Source organism: Saimiri boliviensis, chromosome 2 (assembly GCF_048565385.1).
Source record: "Saimiri boliviensis isolate mSaiBol1 chromosome 2, mSaiBol1.pri, whole genome shotgun sequence".
Classification (NCBI taxonomy): Eukaryota; Metazoa; Chordata; class Mammalia; order Primates; family Cebidae; genus Saimiri; species Saimiri boliviensis.
In genome coordinates, this window is record NC_133450.1 from 104335804 (window position 1) to 104363728 (window position 27925).

The following is a 27925-nucleotide window of genomic DNA, read 5'->3' on the forward strand; positions in this document are numbered from 1 at the left end:
GAGGCAGGAGAATTGCCTGAACCCAGGAGGCGGAGGTTGCGGTGAGCCGAGATCGTGCCATTGCACTCCAGCCTGGGTAACAAGAGCAAAACTCCGTCTCAAAAAAAAAAAAAAAAAAAAAAAATGCTCTCTCCATGGGTAGGTGTCACCTGAGTTTGGTTGTTTTCCCTTCTGCTCTAACAGGACAGTGCTGAGGTCAATGACTAACTACTGCTGTGTTCTCCGCCCCCAGCACCCAGAGATGCTCTCTGCACCATACCACCACTATGGGGGTGGGGCATTGGGGTGGGGAGGAAAGGCCGTGTCAGAGATTCAAGACTGTGTTTTCTATCTCTTCGTACCTCTTTCAGCAATATGAAGTTGAAACCGTGTGCTATGAATGCTTACCTGATTCTTATGAAATTGTGTTCCTTTTCTGTCTAGACAGTTGTTAAATTGGTGTCTTTCCAGGGGGGACCATCAGTGGAGTCTTATACTCACTATCTTACTCTAGCTCCAATCCCTTATTTTTCCTTTAATGAAACAAAAGTTACTTAACAGAGGAATTTATGATATGCAGACCTTTATGAGAATGTATCAAAATGATGACATTTAAAGGAAAAATACCACACACATAGGTGCTAGAGATTCAGTAAATATCTATTAAGCAATGAAAGGAAAATTAGGGACAACTGTAACAATCATATAGCTACATCAAACTTTTAACTTTTTGAAAAACTATGCTAGTACAATTTGGGTGTCTACCTGAACAATTGGTATCATATATCATAGTGAGGCTTGAGTGGTTGAAGTTCATGGCCCTTTCCCCTTTAATATGGTTTGATAAAATAAAATTCCATTCAATTCACAGTTCTTTCAGAGTGGTTGTGCTGGCCTAAGAGTGCTGTCAAGAACAGTAATCCAATCCTCTTTGCAAGAAACAGTCCTCTTGCCCAAATTAAGACAGCAGTGGAGTTAGAGAGGAAGTTACCAATACAAGAGGTTTTAGATCTGGGATGGATAGAACTTCATGGATGGTTGAATGTGAATATAACAGAGAGACTGTTGAGGTTTCTGGTTTAGGCAATAGGATGGATAAATTAGACACAGAGTAAATAGAAGGGACAGTCTCAAGTAAGAGAAGAGGGGTTTGGTCTTGAACAAGCTGACCCACCTACACTTTTCTCATTTTTCTTCACATACATTTGGGGATCATTCTTGCTGAACTTTAATAATTTATGTTTGCATAAATATTGCTTTGTCAGTTGCTCTTCAGAAATTTCATTAATACAATTGTCTTTCACACTGGATTGTAAATGACTGAGGGCAAGCTCCTTTTACTTTTTTCCTTTGGTATTTTTTTTAGGCCTCTAGTGAAATCCTGATACAGTAGAAATAAATATTTATAGCCAAGTTAACATTAATTTCCCCATGAATTATGTAAGACTTTAATGGCAGACATGATTTGCCAGGCATCCATCCTCACCCTCATTCAATAAAAAGTGAAATTAAAACAAAAAATATGGAAAAATGGATGTGGCTACAGAGGAGTTATTGGAAGACAAAATATAGTTTAGGAATGTTGATACATTTTAATATTATGTTCTATTTACATGTATTCAAAAAGTATTGATATTAGTAAAATATTTGTTTTTTAAAAATTGAGTTGATAAAGGGAAATATAGATTACTCTCTGAAAAATATATTTTGATTTCATATATCAATATCTCTTTTTTTTGGCTATCAAACAGGCAAAAATTAGAAGTAATGATATTCAGTGCTAGTGAATGTGATGAGAATTCTCATATACTTTTAAAAATATGCATACTCTAATAGAAAGCAATTTGGATCTGTATATTAAGACTCCTAAAATGTTTATTAACTTTGACCCAGAAACTCCATTTAGAAATCACTCTAAATAAAATAATATTTTTATTAAATAATTATTTTCAAAGATGTTCATATCTTTACATAATAATAATAAAAATTGTGGGTAACCGAAATGTGTAACCAAATAGGTTCATTAATTATGAGACTGACTCGACCCTCTCTTCCTGGTCTCACCGTATTCAGCTTACAGTCCATTTTTTGTTATAATCACTCTCCTGCAAACTCTTCTGTAGCTTCGCTTCTCTTCTTGCTTTACTCTCAGGCAAAATCCCAGCTCTGGAAAAACTCAACTATTAGCTTTCCTCATGCTTGTATTGCAATTAAGAATTATTGGAGAAAATCATGCATCTTTGAAGTTAGCTTTCACTTCGTTTGGGCCCTCAACACTGACAAGTCTTTTCCTTGTGCTAAACAACAATTGTTTCAGACTTGTACACCTTTTCTGCAGTCTTTTCCAAATCTCTATTCTCTTCATGTCTCACTCTCCGTTCTCTCTCCTGCGGTTTCAGATGATGACCCTGCCACATACTGTATAGAAAAAAGTGCAAGCTGCTGCATAGTCACTCCAAATCTGCTGTTTATATTTGCACAGCTGCTTTTGCTATTTTCTTTCTGTGATGGTAGGTGAGGAACCCATCTCCTATGAAAGATGAAATCCTCCATGGGTGCTCTGGATCCCATCCTCTTGTATCTTCCTTAAGACCTTGTTCAAGTAGTTATTTTGTGTCTTCTCCCTTTAACCTCTGCTAGGTACTGGATCATGTTCAGCATTCAAACATGCTTTTGAATCTCTCCTTTAAAACAAAAAAAACAAATAAGCAATTAAATGAACACACCTTTCCTTTAGCTCATCTATTTTTTTTTTCTGTAATGCTCTTTACAGCCAAGATTCTCAAAAAGGTGGTGTACAAAGACTGTCTTCAGCACCTCATCCCTTGCCACTCTTCTGCTACTCTCATTTAACTTTTGCCTCTCCCCCATTGCTGCCTCTTACCTAAACTTCTCTCATTGAGATCACTGTGGGTTCTACGTTGTTAATTCCAAAGGATCATTTTTAGTCATCATCATTAACTTTCATTCACATGGGTAATTTTATGTCTGAACATTCTCTTTTTTTTTTGTTTCCTTGACACTACACTATTCTGGTTTGCTCTTACCAATATAGCCTTTCCTTTTTAATAATATTTTTGCTTAGACTTTGTATCTTTTTGATATCTGTGAGTTCCTACTGTACTTCTTTGCTTACTCTACATACTCTTCCTAAAATATATTGCTAATTATGAAAGATGTTAGATACCATAAATTTGTTAGTGACTTCAAAATCGAGTCTCCTACCTGGGTCCTTTTCTGAGGACCAAATTTCTCTGCATATCCAAATCTTAATTTGAGTTTTTTCACTCTGTTGTCTTACAGGCAGCTCCAATTTCTTGTCTTTTCAATTGAACTCTTGATTGTCCGTTTCACATTTTTTCCTTCACCAGTCTCTCCCAATTTATCAAATGGGGCCTTAATTGCTCAGTTTTTCATTGAATCTCTCACATTGAATGTACAGCCAAGTCCCATTGATTCTAATTTCAACATATATTTTGTGGTATATTTCACTCTCTTTCCACTACTCTGTTTTGGTCCTAACCCGTAACTCTAGCCTGAATTATTACAATTGCTCTCTTATTGTTTCTTTGCTTCCACTTTGCTTTCCTATAATTCATCATCTGCCTAGCAGCCAAAGAGGTCTTTTTAAAATGCAAATCTGATTTTATCACCCCCTGGCATAAATCCCTTCATTTGGTTTCTCATTGCTTTTAGGATAAAAGTCACATTTTAAAATATGTCCTAAAAGACCTTGAGGGCTCTGCGCCTGACTACTCCATCCGCCTAATATCCTGCTGAACTGCCAGCCCCCATGCCAGTGCCCTACACTCCTACCACTCTGACCTATCTGTTCCTCACATACTCTAAAGCTTTTTCTCAGTTCAGGGACTTCATACACCTTGTTCGGTTTTCTTACTTTCCCCTCTCCTTTTCACTGGACTTAACTCCTACTCCTCCATAAGACATCAACTGTAATTGTGCTTTTGCAGGAAAGCCTTTCTTTTTTTCAGATCAGGCTGAGCACCTATATTATTTGCTTTTACAGTACCTTGTCTGTGTCTTTAAAAAATAGCTATCAGAGTAGTATTCAAGTATGTAATTAATGGTTTAATGTTTGCCTCTCCATGAGGGACCTCCATTCTGGTCTCCTTACTGAGAGTTTAGCATAGTCCTTAGTAGACATTAGGCCTGCAATAAAAATATATATTTTTTAAAATTTTATTTTAATTGTTTTGGAGGAACGGGTAGTGTTTCGTTACATGGATAAGTTCTTTAATGGCGATTTCTCAGATTTTGGTGCAGCCATCACCTAAGCAGTGGACACTGTACTCAGTGGGTAGTCTTTTATCCATTGCCCTCCTCCCAGCCTTCACCCTGAGTCCCCCAAAGTTTGTTGTATCATTCTTATGCCTTTGCATCTTCATAGCTTAGCTCCCACTTATAAGTGAGAACAAATAATGTTTGGTTTTTCATTCCTGAGTTATATCACTTAAAATAATGGTCTCCAACTCCATCCAGGTTGCTGCTAATGCCATTAGTCCATTTCTTTTTATGGATGAGTAGTATTCCATGGTGTGTGTGTGTGTGTGTGTGTGTATCTCACATTTTCCTTATCCACTCATTGGTTGATGGGCATTTAGATTGGTTCCATATTATTACAATTATGAATTGTCCTGCTGTAAACATGTGTACAAGTTTGTTTTTCATTTAATGACTTCTTTTCCTCCAGTAGTGGGATTGCCGAATCAATTGGTAGTTCTACTTTTAGTTCTTTAAGGATTGTCCTTACTGTTTTCCATAGTGGTTGTACTAGTTTACATTTCTACCAGCAGTGTAAAAGTGTTCCCTATTCACCACATTCATACCACCATCTTTTTTTGTTTTTACTTTTAAAATCTGTTTTTCTTGCCTTTGCTTTTGAGTTCTTGGTTATAAAGTCTTCGTGTAAGTCAGTGTCTAGAAGAGTTTTTCTGATGTTATATTCTAGAATTTTTATGACTTCAGGTCTTAGATTTAAGTCTTTGATCCATTTTGAGTTGATGTTTTTATAAGATGAGAGATGAGGATCCACCTTCATTCTACATGTGGCTTGTCAATTATCCCAGCACCATTTGCTGAGTAGAGTGTCCTTTCCCCAGTTTATGTTTTTGTTTGCTTTGTCAAAGATCAGTTGGATGTACATATTTGGCTTTATTTCTGGATTCTGTATTCTGTTCCATTGATCTATGTGCCTATTTTTTATACCAGTACCATGATGTTTTGGTAACTGTAGCCTTGTAGTATAGTTTGAAGTCACGTAATATGATGCCTTCAGATTTGTTATTTTTGCTTAGTCTTGCTTTGCCTATGTGGGCTTTTTTTTTTTGGTTCTATATGAATTTTAGGATTCTTTTTTCTAGCTCTGTGAAGAATGATGGTGGTGCTTTGATAGGAATTGCTTTGACTATAGATTGCTTTTGGCAGTATGGTCATTTTCGCATGCTGATTCTAGCCATCCATGAGCATGGGATGTGTTTCCATTTGTTTGTGTCATCTGTGATTTTTTCAGCAGTGTTTTGTAGTTTCTCTTGTAGAGCTCTTTCACCTCCTTAGTCAGATATATTCCTAATATGCCTATATTGTTTAGGTATATGCCAAAGTATCTTATTTTTCGTTTGCAACTGTTGTAAGAGGGGTTGTGTTCCTGATTTGATTTTCAGCTTCAGCTTTGTCTTTTTTGGTGTATAGTAATGCTACTTATTTGTGTACATTGATTTTATTTCCTGAAACTTTACTAAATTCGTTTATCAGATTTAGGAGCTTTTTTGATGAGTCTTTAGTGTTTTCTAGGTATATAATCATATAATTGGTGAACAGTAGGAGTTTTACTTACTCTTTACCAATTTAGATGCCCGTTATTTTTTTCTCTTATCTGATTAGTCTGGCTAGGACTTCCAGTACTATGTTGAATAGAAGTGATGAAAGTGGCTATCCCTATCTTGTTCCAGTTCTCAGGGAGAATGGAACTTTTCTCCATTTGGTATAATGTTGCCTGTGGGTTTGTCGCAGAAGGCCTTTATTCCCTTGAGGTATGTCCCTTCTATGCCAGATTTGCTGAGGGTTTTAATCATAAAGGAATGCTGAATTTTGTCAAATGTTTTTTCTGCATCTATTGAGATGATCAAATGATTTTTGTTTTTAATTCTGTTTATGTGATGTATCACATTTATCGACTTGTAGATGTTAAACCATCTTTCCATCCCTGGTATAAAGCCCACTTGTTCATGGTATATTACCTTTTTGATATGCTGCTGGATTTGGTCAACTAGTATTTTGTTGAGGATTTTTGCATCTATGTTCATCAGGGATACTGGTCTGTAGTTTTTTTTCTTTCTTTCTTTTGTTTTGTCCTTTTCTTGTTTTGGTATTAGGGTGATATTGGCTTCACAGAATGATTTAAGAAGGATTCCCTCTTTCTTTATCTTTTGGAATAGTTTCACTAAGATTGATACCAATTCTTTTGTGAATTCCTAATGGAATTAGGCTGTGGACCCATCTGGCCCTGGACTTTTTTTTGTTAGCTGTTTATTTTATTGCCATTTGAATCTTGCTACTTATTGGTCTGTTCAGAGTTTCTGTTTATTCCTGATTTAATTTAGGAGGGTTGTATGTTTCCAGGCATTTATCTATCTCTTCTGGATTTTCTAGTTTGTGTATGTAAAGTTGTTCATACACAAGTAGCCTTGAATGAGCTTTTGTATTTCTGTGGTATCAATTATAATATATCCTATTTTGTTTTTAATTGAGCTTATTTGGATCTTCTCTCTACTTTTCTTGTTTAATCTTGCTAATGATCTGTCAATTTTGTTTATCTTTTCAAAGGACCAGCTTTTGGTTTCATTTGTCTTTTGTAGTTTTTGTTTCAATTTCATTTAGTTTTGCTCTGATCTTTGTTATTTCTTTTCTTCTGCTGTGTTTGGTTTTGGTTTATTCTTCTCTCTCTAGCTCCTTGGGGTGCGACCTTAGGTTTTCTATTTGCATTCTTTCAGCCTTTTTTCATGTAAACATTTAATGCTATGAACTTTGTCTTAGCACGGCTTTTTCTGTGTTTCAGGGGTTTTGGTAAGTTGTGCCACTATTCTGGTTCAGTCAAATAATTTTTAAATTTCTATCTTGATTTCATTATTGACCCAAAGATCATTCAGGAGCAGATTATTTAATTTCCATGTATTTGTATAGTCTTGAAGGTCCTTTTGGAGTTAATTTTTAATTTTATTCCACTGTGGTCTGAGAGGGTACTTGATATAATTTTGATTTACTTAAATATATTGAGACTTATTTTGTGTTCTATCATGTGGTCTGTCTTGGAGAATGTGCTATGTGCTAATGAAAGAATGCATATTCTGCAGTTGTTTGGTAGAATGTTCTTAAATATCTGTTAAGTTCATTTGTTCTAGGATATAGTTTAAGTCAATTGTTTCTTTGTTGACTTTCTGTATTGGTGACCTATCTAGTGCTGTCAGTGGAGTATTGAAGTCCCCCCATTATTGTGTTGTCATCCTTCTCATTTCTTGTGTCTAGTAATAATTGTTTTATAAGTTTGGGAGCTCCCATGTTAAGTGCATATATATTTAGGATTGTGATATTTCCTTTTTGACTGATCCTTTTATCATTATATAATGTCCCTCTTTGTCTTTTCTGTTAATGCTTTAAAATCTGTTTTGTCTCATAAAAGACATAGCTACTCCTGCTCACTTTTGGCTTTTATTTTCATGGAATATCTTTTGCCAACCCTTTAACTTAAGCTTATGTGAGTCCTTATGTGTTAGATGAGTCACTTGAAAACAGCAGATACCTGGTTGGTGGATTTTTATCCATTCTGTTATTCCGTGTCTTTGAAGTTAAGCATTTAGGCTGCTTACATTCAATGCGACAATTGAGATGTGAGGTACTATTTTATTCATCATATTAGTTGTTGCCTGAATACCTTGGTTTTTTCACTGTATTACTGTTTTATAGACCCTATGAGATTTATACTTTAAGGAGGTTCTATTTTGCTGTATTTTGAGGTGTGTTTCAAGATTTAGAACTCCTTTAGCATTGCTAGTAGTGCTGTCTTGGTAGTGACAAATTTTCTCAGGATTTGTTTATCTGAAAAAGACTACCTCTTTCTTCTTCATTTATGAAGCTTAGTTTTGCTGGACACAAAATTCTTATCTGGCAATTATTTTGTCTGAAGAGGATAAAGATAGGACTTCAGTACCTTCTGGCCTGTAGGGTTTCTGCTAAGAAATCTGCTGTTAATCTGCTGTGTCTTCCCTTACAGGTTACCTGGTGCTTTTGCCTCATAGCTCTTAAGATTCTTTCCTTTGTCTTGACTTTAGATAGCTTGATGACTATGTTCTGGGTGATATTTTTTGGAATGAATTTGCCAGGTGTCCCTTGAGCTTCTGTATTTGGTTGTCTAGATGTCTAGTAAGGCCAGGGAAGTTTAACTTGATGATTCCCTCAAATATGTTTTCCAAACTTTTAGATTTGTCTTCTTCCTCAGGAACACCAATTCCTCTTAGAGTTGGACATTTAACATATCCCAATTTCTTAATTTTTTTTCATATTAAACAAAATTATATTTTCTTTATCTTTGTCTTCAGAGTTAATTCAAAAGCCTTATCTTCAAGCTCAGAAGTTCTTTCTTCTTGTTTAATTCTATGGTTGCAACTTCCCAGTGCATTTTGTATTTATCTAAGTGTTTCTTTCATTTCCAGAAGTTGTGATTGTTTTTTCTTTATAATATCTATTTCTCAGAAACATTTTTAATTCTCATCTTGTATTTTAAAAAATTTATTTGTTTTTCACCTTTCTCTGGTGTCTTTTTGAGAAGCTTAATAATTTTCCGAATTCTTTATCTGACAGTTTAGATACTTCTTTTTGGTTTGAATCCATTTCTGGGGAGATAGTGTGGTCTTTTGGGTGTGTCATATAACTTTGTTGTCATATAACTTTGTCATATAACTATGACATATCAGAATTATTTTTCTGATTCCCCCTCATTAAGGTAGATTATTTCAGTGGAAAAATCTGGAACTCAAGGCCTGCTGTTCAGACTCTTTTGTCTTATGGGGAGTCTTATGGATGGTAGCCATCCAGTGGAGCTACCAGGCCCTGGGCTGGTGCTGGGAAATGTCTGCAAAGAGTCCCATGATGTGATCTGTCTTTAGATCTTCCAGCCATGGATATCAGCACTTGCTCTGGTAGAGGTGGCAAGGGTATGAAGTAGACTCTCTGACAGTCCTTAGTTGTAGATATGTGTATAGATAGCATGCTGGTTTTCTTGAATGCTGGTTATGCTATCCGTCAAGTAGTCTAATGGACAAACTAGGACCACTGGTTAGCCAGGAGGTTGTGGGCAGTGGAATTAGCTATTGTTTTCTCTTTCCTTGGAGCAATGGTGTTCTGTCATAAGTTGCTGTAATATCTTAAGCTCCTGAGTTTGTTGGCCTCCTGCCAGGAGATGGAGCTTTCAAGAGAGCACTAGCTTGATAGCAGAAGGGAAATAGAAGCTTGCCCGAAGTTGGCCAGGATAAGTGTTTGGGTTTCTCAGGTGACAGACAAGGTCATAAAGCTCTGAGGAGTTTATGTCTTGTGTGATCTACCAGGGTGAGTAGAGAAATATCAGCTGGGGCAGGGTTAGGCAGACAGTCCTTGGGCAGGGCTTGCCATGGCCACTATGAGGAATGAGGGGTGATTCTTAGACCAATGGGGTTATTATCAAGGGGGATTATGCTGCCTCTGTCACCAGGAAAGTGGAGGAAAGTGCATAGCAATAGGCCTGCCCCAGCTCCCACACAGTTGGCATGGCTGGTCTCCCTCCCTCCTCTAACACCCCCAAGCTTATCTCCAGGCAGCCTGCAGAGTGGGACTCAGACCTAGCCTCAGGCTGTAAGTTTCCCCACTGAGAAAGGAAGTACGGCTTTCAGGCGACACCCGTGCCCATCTCCCCACATTGTCTGCCAGACTCCTGCTCTTTTTTCTGCAGCAGTTCCACTTCATCTCTGGATTCTGCTCAAAAGAGTTTGCGCCCAGCCAAAACTATTACAAAGTTCAGCTGCTTTCACCCTGTGACCCCTCCCACATTCTGCTGGCTGACTTCCCCAAGGGTCCCTGTGAGATATAGTGAGGGATGGCTTTTCTGGGCTTAAGGTGGAGAATGGGAGTACCTACTATGTTCTTTCCACTGCTGCTTCTACTTTCATATTTCACACTCAATTAATTGCAGCTTCAGGTAAGGTTAAATTCGTCTCCCGTAATCTGGAGTTTCAGGTTCCCCAGTGGGTATGTGTTTAGAGGCAGGTACTCCCCTCTCACACTTTGGGAACTCAAAGCTTTTTGCCTGTTTTACAGAATTTGCAGCAGCCTGCTGCCTCTTTCAAAGGATCTGTGATTTCTTTCAGCTTTCCTGGTATGCTCCTGCTGTGGTTCTTGTGGTAAAAGTCCATCATGCGAGTTTCCACACTCTGTTCTTCTGTCCAAGTGGGAGCTGCACATCATCAGCCTTGTTTCCTGCCATCTCCCTCTAGTAAACCAATGAAAATATTTTTAAATGAAAAAGTCAATAAAGTATTGTAGGTTGTTAGTGATCCTATTTTGTAATTAATGATGTAAATAAATGTTCATGATACATGTACTATAAAAAACAAAGAATGCTAAGGATGATGATTGCGTTTTTATGCTCACAGAGATGTGCCTCCCTTGAACTTTGTTACCATGTCTGCACATTACTTGTCTGACAGAAATTTAAAAAAAATACCTCAAAAAATACAAAATAGTATTTAGCATATAATCTCAATTTTCAAAGAAAATTTATTTTATTTATTTATTACATTTATTTATTTCCATATTTGGCCTATTGGGGGATCGGGGCTGGAAGGGGAGAGAGCATCAGGAAGAAGAGCTAATGGATGCTGAGCTTAATACCTAGGTGAGAGGATGATCTGTGCAGCAAAATACCATGGCACACATTAACCTAGGTACCAAACCTGAATATCCTGCATATGTGCCCCTGAAGTTAAAATAAAAGTTGGATGGAAACAAGGAACAATAAAAAGAAAAGCCTGGAAGGATTTCTTCACTCAAGGTTTTTGAAATAATTTGAGTTTTTTTTAGAATTTTAATATATTTGGAATTTATTCAAAAATTCTAAAAATCACCTGTAGGAATTACAGGTTATTTTTATTCTGTATTTTTTCTGTGTTTTCTGCATTTTCATACTGAAACTTATTTACTGTCATCATCAGAAAAAGTAAAGTTATTTAAGACAAAAAATCATTATTGGTACAGTATTCAAATATATGTTTATTTCAGATCTTTTATACCGTTGCTTCAGCTTCCTTAAGCCTTTGCAAATCTCAGTTTTAAAAAATAAGGTACATGTTATTCTAATATAAAACATCTTTGTGCTCAATGATCAGCTGCATGGAGAGGATATACCAGCTCAAAAATATGAATGCTTATGAATCACGGAGTACCAAGGTTTCTAACACTGATCCAACTAGCAGGAGAATTAGTCAGGGTCGTTGAACAAAGACAATTTGTTCAAATATATTCAGTAAACTGTTCACTGGGATATGACTAGAAATCCCTTATCTTTGGGAAGTATATGGCTTATTTATTAGCACAGGTTTTCTGAGAAAAAGATACAGGTAACAAGCTGTGAAAGTCTTCAGCTGTTTCATTCTTTACAGTGCAGTGCTTAAACATTAAAAAAAAAAACCCTAATTTGTGCAGTTATATTGACATTGTAATTTTTGCATATTTAATAAACATCAGCAACTTTAACTGAAAAGTGGAATGTTTCATGGAACAGTACCCTTTTCATGACTGCATACATCTTAGATTTAATTTGGCATGGGATGCATCAACCTTGGCTCTTGGAGACAAGGTTAGAATCTGTAGTGCATGAAAACAAGCTCTTCTAAACATTTTTTTTTTTCATTTCCTACATATTCTGTGCCTGCTTTGGAGAGATCACAAATAACAAGAACAATCCTTTTTCTTAACTTGACAGAAAATTATTAGAGTAGATGCAAATATTTTCCTTTTTAGAATTGAGAGGATTGCTTTTTTCACATCACCACTCACTTTAGACTGCCAACGAGGTAGCTTTTGTCATACTATAAAGCAAAACAGCACTTGTGAAGGTCTTACATGTTTTGAATGAAGTTGTTACTGTTTAATGTATAGTCTTCTGATTTTTTAATGTTTTTCTATTGAAATTCAGACATGCCTTATTACTATCTGAAAGATATTCTATGGCTTGATATAAAAAAATTTTAATGCTATTTTGAAAATTTTTAGATCTGGTTCAAAGTAACCTTTTTGGTTGAATTTAAGATATTAAAAAATCCAGTTCTTCAACTGATATTCATATTATTACTCTATTTCCTTCTCATGAAGAAAGATAAATTACCCACATTTATGGTGTATGTCTGCGTGTATCCATTTGCAAGATACTCATTAATAAAGTTAGCTTTCTTCGAGAAGCTCGCACTATAATTCACCTGAAAAGTAAGACTTGAATGAAGCTAAAAAGGTTTAATAAAATTACATAGTGAGGACTTTTCACTGCATGTGATATAATCTGACTTAAAGGGAAAAAAAGAGTTTGCTGACTCATGTAACCAAAAAGTCTAGGCACAGGTCAGGCTTCTGGAAGAGCTGTATTTTAAAACTAAAACAAAGTCCTCAAAGTTTAGTTTATCCTTATCTCTCAGCTTTTTTTTTTTTTTTTTTTCCCTTCCCTCTGCATCAGCTTCATTTCAGGAAGGCCAACCAGCCACTCTCCTCCACCACCACTTTCCCTGCTTTTAAAGGCAAAAATATCTCTTTCTTAAAATTATAATTAAATTTCCAGGGGATCGAGTTTCTTTGGCCCTGTAGCTTGGGTTTTATGCTCGTTCCTAAATTAAATCCCTCTGGTCAACAGGTGTGATGCTCTAATGGACAAGGCATGAGGCATGTGGAAGCTCAGAGCCAGGGGGTAGATCTACTTACATGAACAGAGAATGGGGAAAGACAAGATATCCCCAGCTGCTGTTATGTAAATAAGAAGGATTTGATGTAGGGCAGAAAAATATGACAAATACTAATATAACTTCAAAAATCTTTCTATATATGTAAGTTATAATGAATATATATATATATGTGTGTGTGTGTATTTGTGTGCACATATATAGTCAGTATATGTATATGTAGTCAGTATAGTGTGCCTATTGTTAGTGTTGTGTGTATATGTATAGTCAGTGTGTGTATACAAAGTCAGTTAGTTAATGAGTCTCAGATTAGGAGATGAAGTCCTTGAAAGACATCAAAATTTTGACACCATTGAGCACTAGGAGACTGTTTTTCCTGACACCCTTTAAACCTACTCCTATTACTATAGGATGAAGAGGGTTATGTCTCCTGGGTGACTGCTACTGGATAGACTACAGAGGAGCCACTGTGAAGGCTATCTTTTGATCAGATGGAGGTTTCATAGAATTTGTTTGCTCTTGTCTAGCTGGTTTCTTTTAATTGGCCACATTAATTGGAGTTCCTCCTAATGAGCCCCAAAGACTTGGACATTTGAAGAACAGTTAATAATGAAAATGCAGGCCATCTTGATGTCCCAAAGATATGGGGTTTATATCATTTACTGACAAAGTAGGGCAGCTTGTAGCACCAAAGACAATGCTATACTGGAGGCACAGGGGATTGGGAATATCTGTATAAGATTGTTCTGGTCTTGTAATTGGCCTAAAGAAATCTAGAGAGCTTTCAGACCCACTGAGATCCTTTATGAAGTTAAGGATCTGAAGCTAAGTTACACTGGCAGTCCTATATTATTCTGCCTCTTCATTCGTGTCTGTTTGAATGGGCCTGAACAGTCTATCTGAGGATAGGAAGGGCAGTTTCTTGGAGCTCTAATTGAAGTGATTCTTCTTGAGATCCTACAGTTTCTTAGAATCCTGTGAGGCGTCTAGAACAAGTTCTTGAAAGTAACTGAGTCTAGATTAAGCCTTCTCAAGTGAGTCTCACTAAAAGTGTTTTCTTAGGTTCTCCTTTATCCAAATTCTTGTTTTTCTTTGATTTCCCTTTTTTTTTTTTTCAAGTTTTTAGCAAATAAGAGGATATAGGTTTTTTATTTGGCTGGAACTTAGTCCTTTGATTAGTGTGTACCTTCATCTTTGAGCCATGACATGAAAGCCAGTTGAAGACCCCTTAACATAGGCAAGATGGTGCTATGGCACTCACGTCTGGTGACTAGCAGGTACCACAATATTAACATTACAAAGATAAGACTTTATGAGAATTTGGTTGTCATTATGGCCTATACGAGTTTAACAATGAAAAAAATGCATTATCTCTGTTAGCAAAAAAGTTGCATGATTCTAAACTGTGTATTTTGAAAACAAAACATTGCATTTATAGTTTTCTTTCCTTGCTTATAGAATGAATAAAATGCAATTTGTATATTAGGCATTTTAGTTGCTCTGAAAAGTAGTCATAATGAAATGTTTAAAGTTGCTTGTTTCAAAAACAACATTTAGAAATGATGTCTGTTTTAGTAGGCTTTTATATTTTACCCCTACCAGAAAATTATGTCTCTCAAATAAGAAAATGAACTTTTTCCTGCAGCAGATTGAAAGGAGGAAAATTGTAAGAGCATAGAATCTGGAAAAGAAAATCAAGTGTCAACTATAGATGTGAGAGGTCCTCCCCTCCATCTGGTTGTAGCGTTGGTGTAAATAAGAAATTGTTGAGCTGGATAATTTAATTGAAAAGCAGATGATGCTGTCCTTCCTACTGACTAGGATCTATTTCAAGCTCTCATTATCATAGGCACAAAATGTGGAAGGAAGGTAAATAGGTCAACCAACCTCAAGTGCAATTAAGTCCTCATGTGTAGGGCAATAACTTTAGCCAAACTTTTAAAATTACCCCAGCAAACCAGAAGCAACTTTTAATGAGACATGAGCAAGGAGTACACAGATTCTGTAAGATTGAAAATCAGATAGCTATGGCAAAATCGCTGCTCTGCTACTCACTAGTTTACTCCATTTGCTTTTAATGAAGCATGGCCACTTTCTGTGTTCTTGCATTTAATTCTACTTTCTGTATGTGCTCGTTTCACCTTCCAAGGGACATAGAGGCACGTACATTCCAAAGAGATGAATCAATAAAAGAGGAGAAACATCTTTCTGGTACATGATTTAAAAAGAGACAGAGAGAAGCAAGCACCATACATAGGTAAAAGACCAGCAAATTAGGGATTAGACATCTGTGTTAATTTAACTTTAGTTCCGCTATTTATTAGCCATGTAACTTTTGATAAGTTTTTCAACCTCTCTTGCTCTCGATTACATTATCTATAAAACTAAAGAGGTGATTTAGATAACCCAACTTAGTTTTACACTATGCTGTCAATGTAAAACTTTTTAAATGACTGAATAACTTTAAAAAGCTCATTTTGAGAATCAGGACCCTTTGTATTAGAATTGCCATTTGGGATTTACAGTTGCATTTTTCTTGGTTCATAGTGATAAGCCCACAGTTTAGAATATTAGAACAGAAGAATAGCTTGGATTTACTTAGAAGCAATGGGGAAGAGGCTGAGATTTTAGAAATGCTGGCATTGCACGTGTGTACTTGTGCAACAATCTTGCATGTTCTTCACATGTACCCCAAAACTTAAATTCAAGAAAATAAATAAATAAAAAAAGAAATGCTGGCATTGTACTTCATTAATTACTACTTATCCCATTCTCCTCCATCCTTGGCTTTCTCTCTAGGTGTTAACTCCCTAATTTAAGCAAGAGCAAAGTTAGAAACTTTGTGGGTTTCATCAGTTTTTAAATTTTTATTTGCTTTAGTTTAGCCCTCCTTTCTCTTACACTTTTGAAAGCTTTTAATGCTAATAATTGCTGGCCGTTTTTGAGGAGTATATATTTATTGTGGTTTTTTTTTGTTTAATCCTATTACAATCTTATAAGATGGGTATCATCATATTCATAAGTAACCTGTTCAAGGCTATTCAGCTAGTGAGAGGCAGAGTCAGGATTCAAACCCAAGTCTGTTTCTCTAGAGCCTATCTTCTCTACCTTAGGAGATAGCATAACTCGGTGGTTATCAGCAACAAACAATATAAGCTAGCACTTATACATGCTCTCTATGTGTCAGGCATTGTTTTAGGCACTTTACATATACCAAGGCTCGTAATTCTCAAAAAATATCTATTATCTATTATGCAGCCTCATTAATATCCCCATGTGATGGATGAAGAAACAGCTACAAGGAAGTTAGGTAATTTCCCAAAGTCACACAGATAGTAAGTGCCAGAGCTGAAATTTGAATCCATGAATGTGGCTCCACAGTCCTTGCTGTTTACCATGATACTATACTATTTCTCTAGCTACTACTCTTTTTGGAGGAGAACTTCAAAGATAATTCTTGCTTTTTATGATAGTTGTATTCCTGGAACATTTCCTGAATTATTCAAATTCAGTCTGACTTCCTTTAAAAATATGAAGCATAGGTTCTGTTAATGCAAGAACTAAAGTGAATAAAGTGGGAAAAGGGAGATTTGACAGATATTAATAAAGAGAATAGTTATGGTGAGAGTGTTGTGAATAGGACCAACTTGTAGTGATGGCATGACAAAAATTAAAAAAAAAAAAACAACAACCAAAAACAACAACTATTTCTACTTGCCTAAATGGAATGGAGAGATTTTTTCCTCTTTGTGTTGTGTGCGTATTTGTGCGTATGTGTTTGAAACAATAGATGGGGACTTAATAGAGTGAGATGTATTAACAAATTGTAGTCAAAATTTTGGGTGTGGACCAAGCTGACATTGGAGACTGGCAGAGGCTGTTCCAGTTATGATGACCAGAGGACTTGTTTGTGGGCTCTGACATGTATATCCATGGTCTTTGCCACAGGTTATGTACAGTGTGGTGCTAACCCGAGTTTTGGAGAATGCCCTCACTAAGTTAAAGAGGTACTTAGTACCCACTTGCCTTCCCATCAGTGAGGTTCTGGAGCCATTTCTAGTGATGCAGGACATGCAGAATGGAATAATTTTCTCACTCTGTTATTCACTTTGACTAGAAGGTGACTATATTATAGTATATTATAGTTCATGATTATCAAGTCTGGAAGGAAAAATCAGTGAAAAGATTTGAGGCATGTGACAGTGTTTGCATTTTATGAGTCTCCAGATTTTATGAATAAGCATATTGAGGATTAGGAATTATTCTTTTGGAGGATTGAATGGAATGGAGAATTCCTCAAAAGCCCTGTTTTTTTGGATCATGTCTTGTGGTCTTTTGTCCTACTAAAGATGTGTTTCTTGAAGTTTCCCTAAAGTATTTGTTGCTGAGGAAGATGGAGGAGAGGAAAGCCCCCATACACCTTGGTTAGAAACCTTAATTTGGGTGGAAGGAGATGTTACATTAAATCAAATATGGTAAACGTAGTGGGGAGGAGGAGTGTGTGACATAGGACCACAGGTAGCTTTCATGGTGCCATGGATATGTTTGCCCTTGAAAAATTATAGAAATAAATGCATTTTTACAAGGAGAAAGAGAAGAAAAAACCCTTCCTATGTAGAGAACAAAGTAGCACACTTGCCACAAAGTCATCTGGGTATGAAGCTCGTGGAGGCAGCAGATGCTCAGAGCAAACCCACAGATAGCACAAGTTATCAGAGAGGTCCAAGATATGAGCCATTGTTTAGACTTTGCTAGTGACCAGGTAGACCGAATCGTAGCCCTGTATTACAAGGAATTCCCAGATACCATTTATTATGATAGAAACCTATAGTGGCCCCAAATTCGGTAGGCAGTAGAGAAGCCCTTAATGTTTCCATGTCTGAGTTTAGATTTAGTCCCATACCCCACACATTTTAATGTGATGCTTTATGTTCTCCATAGCTCGAGGTATCCAAAAGTTTTAGGTTCCAGAATTCAAAATTTTAAACAGGCCAAAAGAGATGCAGCCTTCTGGCAGGTACGGAAATTGTAGGAGTGACTGCTCTTGGCCAGAATATAGAGAAAAAAAAAATCCACCAGCTAGGTAACTTTTTGAAAGAAACTATTTATTCGGCTTAGTGGTAGGTAGGCTGTGCACCATGCCTGGGACATCTATGCAGCTATTGTTGATTTCAGATGAAGGAAGCTAGATCCTGAGCTATGGTGTGTCAAGGTGACAAGCCTTCAGGATGGACTCTAGATGGCAGTGTTGCTGCTGATTTTTAAACAGGACCTTTCAGGTCCCCACCTTCTTTTCCAGTGGTATGAATGAGTAAACAACTCTCGCTGAGTACCTGGAAGTGTTCTGTTTTACATTTTACATTTGAAAGCATTTAACCCAGAAGGATGTGAGTCTAGTGGATTTTATTATATCTCAATTTTTAAAGATTAGGAAACTGAGGCACAAAGAACGTATGGAATTTGCCTATGTTGAGTAGCAGAATTGGAATTTGAACCAGGTTGTCTGGCTCTAGTGTTTTTAATTAATATACTTTGGTGCTTCTTTGTTGGATAATTGTAGTGCTCTGGCAAACTCAGACACCAGGGGATGATTTGATGCAAATTTCTGCACCCACCAACCTGGGAACTGTGCTTGTATTTTGTTTTGTGCTTGTGAAAGATGCAGGCAACTTTTCTGAAGGCATCTGTTTTGTCAGGTGCTGTACTCTACATAGTGTGTATCTACTTATATCTACTTATATCTATTTCGATCATTATATATATATATGTATATATATATATATATACATATATGTAATCACAGGAAGGATGTTTTCTACTTCGGAGTGGGGACTCAGACTAATAGATTCTTCTACAGATAAAAAGAAAAAATACTGCTAAGCTATGGCAGTGTCATAGACCAGGCACTGGTCCAGCAGGCCCAGCTGTCTATCAAATTCATTTTCCCATTGAACTCCACACAGTGACCACCACCCACAGGTAATTCCTATTGAGGGTGAGGCCATATTTTTAATTCATATGGCAGTGATTACACTTGCAGCACAAGTTCCTTATAGAAAACGAGAACAAAGCAGAAGTTTATTGATGACAGTGAATAGCATGAAGATCAGCACCCTTTTCTAATAGCAAATGAAAGAAAATAATGAGTGGCTGTTTAATCATCTTAGATAGTGATCCTTGATTTCTATTACTCTTTCTTTGCTGGAGCATCCATGGCATAAAATTTCCATGCCTCCCCTTTTTTTTTCACTGTTATAGTAACTTTAATTTATCTTGTGTTTTACAGAAGTCTATGAACGATTATTATAAAGCACCTCCTTACTCTATATCTTGTTTCCCTGACAGTTGTTAAAGTAGGCAATGAGTATGTCAACAGCTTGAGCATCAGCGTCTTGCAAGGATTTCAGACCAAACAACCACTTGCCAAAGAACTTGGCAGCTTTTCTATCTTGTTTTTAATACAATGGTATATCCACTCTGATGGCAAACCTGTACAGCCATATCTCCATGACGCGCTTTGCAAAATCAGTGATTAGCAAATTAGTTATCTTTGGCACAGAGCTGTCCTCGCTTGCCCGTGACAGCCTGGAAGCCGGTTTTGACACTGGCAACAGAACACCTAGAATGACAAGTTTTGCATTGTAGGAAATAGAGTCATGTGTCCTTCTGAAGAATTATGTCTGGTGATTGGCATGTGTGACAAGTGACATACTCCTTGATAAATCTTGTCAAGACATTTTCTCTCTGTTTCTATTGGAACTTCCTTTGATTACAAGTTGATTATTACCTTCTATAGAACCACTTGTAACCAATTCTGCCAACAAAAATGCATGGAGGTGTTGGGCTGATGATGTAATAGTTTATAGATATCTGTAAAGTTGGCAAAAGGAGTTTTCTTTGTTCTTACTCGGATGACCTGTGGAGGTTTCATGACAAATTTCCTTTTCTTTCCAGCAACCATATCTGGATTCTTTTCCCTCGTGATGTTGAACACTCGATTCAGCAGCTCCTCATATGAGTAGTCTTTTTCTGAGCCTGCCCAAGCAGCACCTGTCTGATTCCTGAATGAGATGCCATCATCTTTTTTGCTGTCTTCATCTTCTAGAGCTTCATCTTTCTCTAGTATTTCATCCTCATCTGGGAACTTGACATTCTTCTTTTTCCTTTTCGTATTGCCAAGCATAATGTCAAGGTCATCCTCTGGTTCAGCTGGTTCTGGAACATCACTTTCAGTCATAAGATCCTTTACACCTTCTTCAGCTTCATCAATATCAAATATCTTTTCAGTTTTTTTCTTCTTTTGCTTTTGAGTAAAGAAGGTCAAGTCATCTAGATCATCAGAAGCATCTTTTTTTCCTGCTGTTCTCTTCATCAGCTTCGAAATCTTTGTCCTCAGTTGGCTCTGGCTGCACTTCTTTTGTTTCTGAAGGCTGGGTTTCCTCTGTCTGGGTATCCCCTTCCTTATCTAATATAAAAGGCTTCTTCTTCTTCTTTTTCTTCTTGCTCATGGTAGGATCAAAAATCAGCTTGTCCCCAGATACGGCTGTGGCTCCAGTAGGCTTGGCTCAGATGGGGAGTCAGATGGGTCAGCCCCAGGTTCTGGCAACGGAGCCGCTCCTGCCAATACCTCTCCCACCACCACACTAGGCTTTTGCATGCCTCCCTTTTATGTCTCAGTTCAGATGTGTGTGCTTTGGGTTCTACTCCACGTGTCATCCTGAATTTTGAGTCCCCACATGGAGAGGCATTTTCAAATCCAGAAGGCAAAGACTCTCATATTATGACAGTGACTGTACAATTAACGTGCTTCCCGGAGGCTGGTGTCTCTGTTTCTGCCATTAATGAACGACCCTTTCATTTTAAGCCCGAAGTCCTCCAACCTGTGGAAGAAGGGGTGAGTCAGGTCTTTTTTTCTGTATTTTCAGGACAGTGCTACCCTTTGTGGAGAAGGGAAGATGTGGCTCTATTTCTATGTCAGTTGCATCAGCTTTGTTGTGGTAACTAACCAAGATTTCTACTCAGTCCCTTAAAATTGCTTTTTTCTACTGTATTCGCTGTCTCAGTGAGTGGCACCACTACCCAGTCAGCTAGCTATACAGGCTGAGACATCTTGCCTATCGCTTATCCCTTAAGCCATATTCACTAAATCTTAGAGTTTGCTTTTTAATCTTTTTTTGAAATAGAGTCTTGTTCTGCTGCCCAGACTAGAATGCAGTGGCATGATCTCAGCTCTCTGCAACCCCTACCTCCCAGGGTCAAGCAATTCTCCTGCCTCAGCCTCCTGAGTAGCTGGGATTACAGTCATGTGTCACCTCACCTGGCTAATTTTTATAGTTTTTAGTAGAGGCAGGTTTCACCATGTTGGCGAGGCTGATCTTGAACTCTTTATATCAGGTGATCCACCCACTTCAGCTTCCCAAAGTGCTGGAATTTCAGGCATGAGCCACTGTGCCCGGCCTTAATTATTTCTTAAATCTGACCTGTTTCCCCTACTACCATTGACATTGACATGTTTCGTTTCAGGCATGCCTTGTTTTTCCATCTAAGTTAACATAGTGGCATTTATTTATTGGTAATATAGTACCATTTATTTATACCATTTGTCTAACATGATAACTGATATGATTTGACTGTGTCCCCACTCAAATCTCATGTTGAATTGTAGCTTCCTCAGTTCCCATGTGTTGTTGGAGAGACCTGGTGGGAGGTAATTGAATCATGGGGGCATATCTTTCCTGTGCTGCTCTTGTGATAATGAATAAGTCTCACAAGATCTGATGGTTTTATAAGGGGGAGTTTCCCTGAACAAGCTCTCTTGTCTGCCACCGTGTGAGACATGCTTTCACCCTCCACCATGATTGTGAAGCCTCCCAAGCTACATGGAACTAAGTCCATTAAACCTCTTTCTTCTGTAAATTGCCCAGTCTTGGGTATGTGTGAAAACAGATTAATATAAAAACATGTATTTCCCTGCCTCCATTATGAATTTTATTACTGCCATCCTATTTTTAATTTTACTTTAAGCTTCTTGATGTCAGTCTCCTACTTAAAAGCCTGTGTTCCCCATAATGCTCAGGATGAATTTAAAATATTATGGCATAGTCTACAATAACCTTTAATATCTAATCCTACATACCTGTCCTGGCCTGTGTCCTTTTGTGCTCTCATGTAAACAATTTGTCAGCCATTCCAACTCTTCATAGTCTCCTGAACTTATTCTGTTTTGTGATTTTACATATACTTTCTTTGTCCCTGGAAAGAATTTATCTACTTTCTTTACTTGCCTCAACCCAATCTTTCTTCTAAGAATCAACCCGGGTGTCATAATCTCTGAAAAAGCTCCCTTGATTTTTTGGTCTGACTTTTTTTGTCCTTAGGCTTTACTATATTCTCAAAGCACATTTGCAGACAAATACACCAGCCATTAATGTACTATCCTATGATGGTATGCACTTTATTTTTTAACTTAACTGTCTTCCTCACCAAGCTGTAAGATTTTTTCAGAAGAGGATAGTCTATCGTTTGTTCTTTCATTCCTAGTACTTAGCATAGTAGCTTCCATACAGCAGATATCTATAAATATTTACAGAGGAGTAAAATAAGTACTTATCCTGGTGATGATCCACATGGCTCATGGAGGTGCAGAGACTGGTCTTCAGGTGGTATTCAGTTTAGCTGAGAGATTTGGAAATAAACTATCATTGCTGTATCAAAGAGGGATTGATTCAGGTCTTTGGACTCTGAAAGGTGGGTGGTATAACTTGGCTGAAGCTGTCTTGGTGGAGGCCAAGGGTTTGATTGCCTATGGATCTGTCGGCATTAAAAGAAGAGCTAAGATAAGTCTTGGTTCTTTCATCTGAGAAAAAATTTATCCTAGTCTTAGGGGCTGAGACCCTTATGGAATTGATCACCAAGGGAACCTCTGTTCACACCTCACTCATTTTGGGTTTAAGAAGCTGTAAGTCTAGGATCGTGTTGGAAATAATGCCCAGGATTATTCTCAAGGTGACGAAGAATTCCTGAAATGTATCTCAGTAGGCTGCGGTAATAACTAGGATGGACACAGAGCCCTTTTTGGGACTAGAGAGTAGCTGAATTTCCAGAATACCCAGGATCTCTTCGATTTCTTGACTGCAGTTTGACCAACAACTTGGAGTCGGGCCATAAACTTTGATTTAGGCTCTGTATTAATTAGCATACAGGCTGAGATGCTAGAATAAAGAGACCTCAAAACATGGCTTCTCTGTAACAGCCCAGAAATAGTTGGGCAATCCAGGGTGGATAGGGGGCTCTCCTCTCTGAGGTCATCCACAGATTTGGCTCCTTTCCTCTTATTGCTCTTCTATTCATTAGACCAGGGGGTGGTCAACTTTGTTATGCATTAAAATCACCTGGAGGTTCTGCAGGCTTCCACTGCTAGAGCTGCCGATTCCACTGCTAGAGGTCTCACATGGGCCCTGAGAATTTGTATTTTTCAGAACTGGGTCTGAGAAGCTGTTGGTCTGGGAAGCACACTTTGATAGCCACTGTCCTAAGGTGTGGTCCTTGTCCACTTGGCTGAAGTTGGCTCACTTGAACTCTGCCCATATTCCGACCCTGGAGGAAGAGGGAAAGAAACAGAGCAAGAAGTAAAGCACTCCCACCCGTTTTTAGGGCGAGTCACAGAATTTGCCCATATGGCTTTTGCTCACATTCCTTTGGCAAGATCTTTCTAATAAAACCGTCCACAAGGGAGCCTAGGAAATGAAGCATCTAGCTGGCAGGTCATGATGCCACCTGAAACATGGGGACTCTATTACCAATGGGGAGAAAGAATGGTCTTTACCTATCCCTGCTCACATATGTGAATGTGCATTCATATATCCTCCTATGCCCTAGAACATGGAAGTGGGACAACTTCTGTAGGTTTACAGCAGTTCTCCCAGGATATGAGATGCTCTGAGTACATTTAGGTTCCTTGGTGTCCTCAGACCCACAGACTTAGCTGGTTCGCCATGACAGTGGTGGGCCCAAAACATGGATTTTCTCTGTCCTCCTGCTCCTTCTTCTTTTTTTTCCTCTCTCTGCCTCAGACTTCCCCATTAGGTGACCCAATTTCTTCACAACTGATACTACAGTAACTGACAATTTTACTGATGCTTCTTTCAGTTTTGACAGTGGTTGGCTACTTGAGTAGGAGTAAAATTTTTCCTGTTCTTGTGGGTAGTTGAACTCTTAAACCTGTTACTCCCACCTCAAGCATGACCTTCAAAAACATGAAATTGTTTTAACCAGCCAGATTGTCTGGCACTGAGAGTGAAAGAACTGCATTGTACGAAAAGAAAGATTTCTGATATGTAACAAAAGTGGTCCCTAATATGGATTTCACTGACATATACCCAAAAGCTAGCTAATGTATTTTCTTTATTAAAATTACAATTTGCAGCAGCAGAGTCTACATTTTGTCAATAACAACAACAACAAAACCCCGGTGAACTTGAAGGTTTTACTATCTCTGGGTATTGTCAAAATAGCATTTTCTCTACTTTATTCTCACTTGCTAAGTTTTCATTGCACTAAATTCTATTTCCGTTGAATTTCGTGTAGTATCATTTTCTTTAGAAGAGATTGAGAAAGATTAACACAGTCTATTTTTCTCTCCTGCTAACCTACATCTTCATAAGCCATAAAGCCTAGTCTAGCATCACCAAATTGAACTGTTTTTGTGTGTGTGGCGAAAACACAATTTGAAGCAGAATAGTATTTTTCTGCAAAGGAGAGTAGCTAAGAGCTTAGCCTCTGAAGTCATAGTGCCTGGCTCCCAATCCTGGCTATTATTGTGTGTACTTAAATGTTTTATTTGAAATTTCTGTCTCAGTTTTATCCTGGTAGAATGTAGATGCAAGCATTACATGCCTCATAGAGTGGTCGTGTTAAAGAAATATTCTGATGCTTGTTAAAACTGTAAGGAAAACTTTATTCAAGATTGTTGCAATAGGGGTCATGACTGTCACAATAGTGGGGAGCAACTGAGCTCCCTCTGACTCCAGCAAAAGCAGCTGGGAATTTATAGCCAAAGAACACAGTGTAGGAGATAGTGAATGGAAAATTAAAGGTAGGGGCATTCTTGCTAAACTGTTCTAAAAGAATTCTTGTTAAAGGTAGGCCATGGATTTACACATCAAAGGTGGGGGATAATGAATTTGATTAGACATTAAGGGTGATCATGTATTAAAGATTGGGACATTCTTGCTAAATGGAATTAATAAGATTCATGCTATAACTGGGCTAGGCTAAATAGGCTAGGGCCAGGGTCCCAGCTCAGAAGTGGGTTCATGGGAACCTGACCAAACTTTGGTCAAGGAGGGAATGTTTGTCAGTAGTGAGGCTTAAAGAAGACAGTCATATAACCACATTAAGTCAGTCCTTAGCACATTATAAAGGCTGATTAAATGTTATTCAGTATTATTATTCTTAAAATTAACAATGATTACTTCTCTCTCCATCTTGTGAGCGTGTATAAATTGGGGAATTAATTCATATAAAAATTAAGAGCTAATGCTATTAAAGTGTCCTCTGAGTTTTACAGGAGTAATACTTCCTTTAAGTTTTTCTTTGTCTAGTCTGGTTACCCTGATACGATGATGTGGTAGAAGATGGGATCTGTGGTCACTTGGTGTTTGGGAGCTGTCTCTGAAAATGAGGATGTGAATGGGAATGGAAGATGCCAAAAATTAAGTCATAAAGGAGAGCATGGAAGGCAAGCCCTAAACATGTCCAAACATGGTGATGTAAGATGAAATAATTGGACCTGATGTATGGGATTGATTTGGGGCTAGAGGACTAGCAGACCAGAGAAAGCCAACTGGCCAATTTGGGCAAATATTTAAGTTCCATAGCCAGCAGATCCAAGGATGTGGTTTATACATATTCAGAAAGAGTAGTTGTGGTGCAGTCTAGATTTATTTAAGTGGGAATATAAAAAGACACATACTACTAAATTTTCTGGAAGCTGAAACAGAAATACATTTTCAGTCTGGGGTACCCAAAGCCCAAAAGATACGGTGAGTTATTTTTTTGCTATCATGTTTCTTGTGGTTTTAACTCTTCTCACAATAAATCTGGGAAATACGCCTTCCAGAAAAGTCAGTACTTCCTCAGTTACAAGCATTCCTCAACTATCAGAAAGTAAAATTTAATAACAAGCAGAAATCCTGATCCAGTTTCATTAATGCAACTGTCCATTGCTTCCCTTTTGGGGGACTTGATGTATCTCTGTTGTGAGGGCTGCCTTCAGATGGTACAGGTCCTCTGTTGCCGTTGCCCTCAACGTGCTTGTTCTCTATCTGCACTGCTGTCCTGTGCTGTACAACGCCTGTGTCTCAGTCCCTCTTCACCCAGATCCTCTGCCTATTGAAAGGGACCTATATATTTTGTTCCGCATCCATGTAGCATTATTTTTTAAACAGTTTATTGAGGTATAATATACCTATAGAAAACAGCCCATGCCATAAGTATACAGATGGATTTTTTACACAGTCAATATGTGTGTTCTAGAAGCACCCACCTCACAAAACAGATGTCACCAGAAGCCCAGAAACCTCTCACACATTCCTTGCTACTCACTAACCATCCCTCACCACTGATGCCTCCATTAAAAGTCACCATATCCTGACTTCTAACAGCACAATTCAATTTTTTTGCTTTTTGTACTTGTAATCGTAGAGTATATAACTTTGAGGTCTTGCTTCTTTTGCTTAACGTGTTTGTGAGATTCATCTGTATTGTTGAGTTGCAGAGTGTTTATTCTCATTGCTCTATGTGCTCCATTATGTGACTAACCAGTTTATTATTAAATTGTCACAGGAACTTTGACATTTCCATAGTATCACAATGTTGAACAGTGCCGCTATTTTTTTTTTAAACAGAATTTAAGGCTTTTGCTATTACAAGTGGGCAGTATATTTGGGAAGTGGCAGAGCTAATTTTATAAGTGGTTTTATTGATAACCTTGGGAAGAAAACATTATCCACTGCTCTACCTCTAAAGTATAATCAAGCTACCTCTAATATTTCAATAACAAGGAAAATGATTATTTGAATACACTGTGTACAAGATTTCCTTTGGATTTCCTCCCATTCAGTATTACTGAGGATTGTTCAGCAGCATTCATCAGGAGATGATTATTGACAGGACGTCAATTTGTTATAAGATCTTATCAGGAACAGGGTAGACCATAATTTCAAAACGGATTAGAGATTTAACTGGTCACACAGATGTCTTGCCAAATTTCATTTGTGATATCGTAAGAAAGAAAAAGAACAAGGATAATATTTGAAAATTTCAAAATCTGTTTCCTGAAAATACATAAAGCTTTACTATTTATTTAATTAATCTCCATCCAAAGCTTTTTTTCCATGGGCCCTGCCAAGGGGACTGTGATAAATCACACATGAAAGTTGCATATACTATGATGTTTATGAAGGGGACTCTACATTATTTAGCCACATTAGCAGTCTTGCATGTCTGCACACTAAACACTGGTTATCAATGATTAATGGACAACATGCTTGAACAGTGCTCTCTTACTTGAGCTAATGAACTAAAGAGTTTATTTCATGCTCCATTTCCACAAATAAATGGCTGTAGTGCATAATGTGATAATAATTCCTGATTTCTTTGAAGTGCATTTCCTTGTCTATAATGAACAAATTTTTTAAAAAAAATCAAATTTAGTCAGGTATTGCATTAATGTGATTTTACATGTCAGATAGATTATAAAATGTTGCTGAAATCAAAATGTTTACACTGAAGGGAACAGAGTTGCTAAAATTGAGCAACTTAAAAGGACACCATGAAGAGGTTTAAAAAAGAGCTCATAATAGACTTTTCTCTTACTTTCAAATACCTTCTTGGATAAATTTAAATAAAAAGCTATATATTCTACATATTTATATAATCTCATAAACATTATTATT

The 27925-nt window shown here is 37.4% G+C and overlaps 1 protein-coding gene and 2 pseudogenes across 1 annotated transcript in view; 2 read left to right on the forward strand and 1 right to left on the reverse strand.

Moving 5' to 3' along the window:
- The window catches only part of LOC101050874 (uncharacterized), an 891623-nt gene that overhangs the window by 307858 nt on the left and 555840 nt on the right, over positions 1–27925 (forward strand). The window lies entirely within an intron of this gene.
- LOC120364204 (small nucleolar RNA U13) lies at positions 10641–10729 on the forward strand (annotated as a pseudogene).
- Positions 19509–20542, reverse strand: LOC101051192 (eukaryotic translation initiation factor 2 subunit 2 pseudogene; annotated as a pseudogene).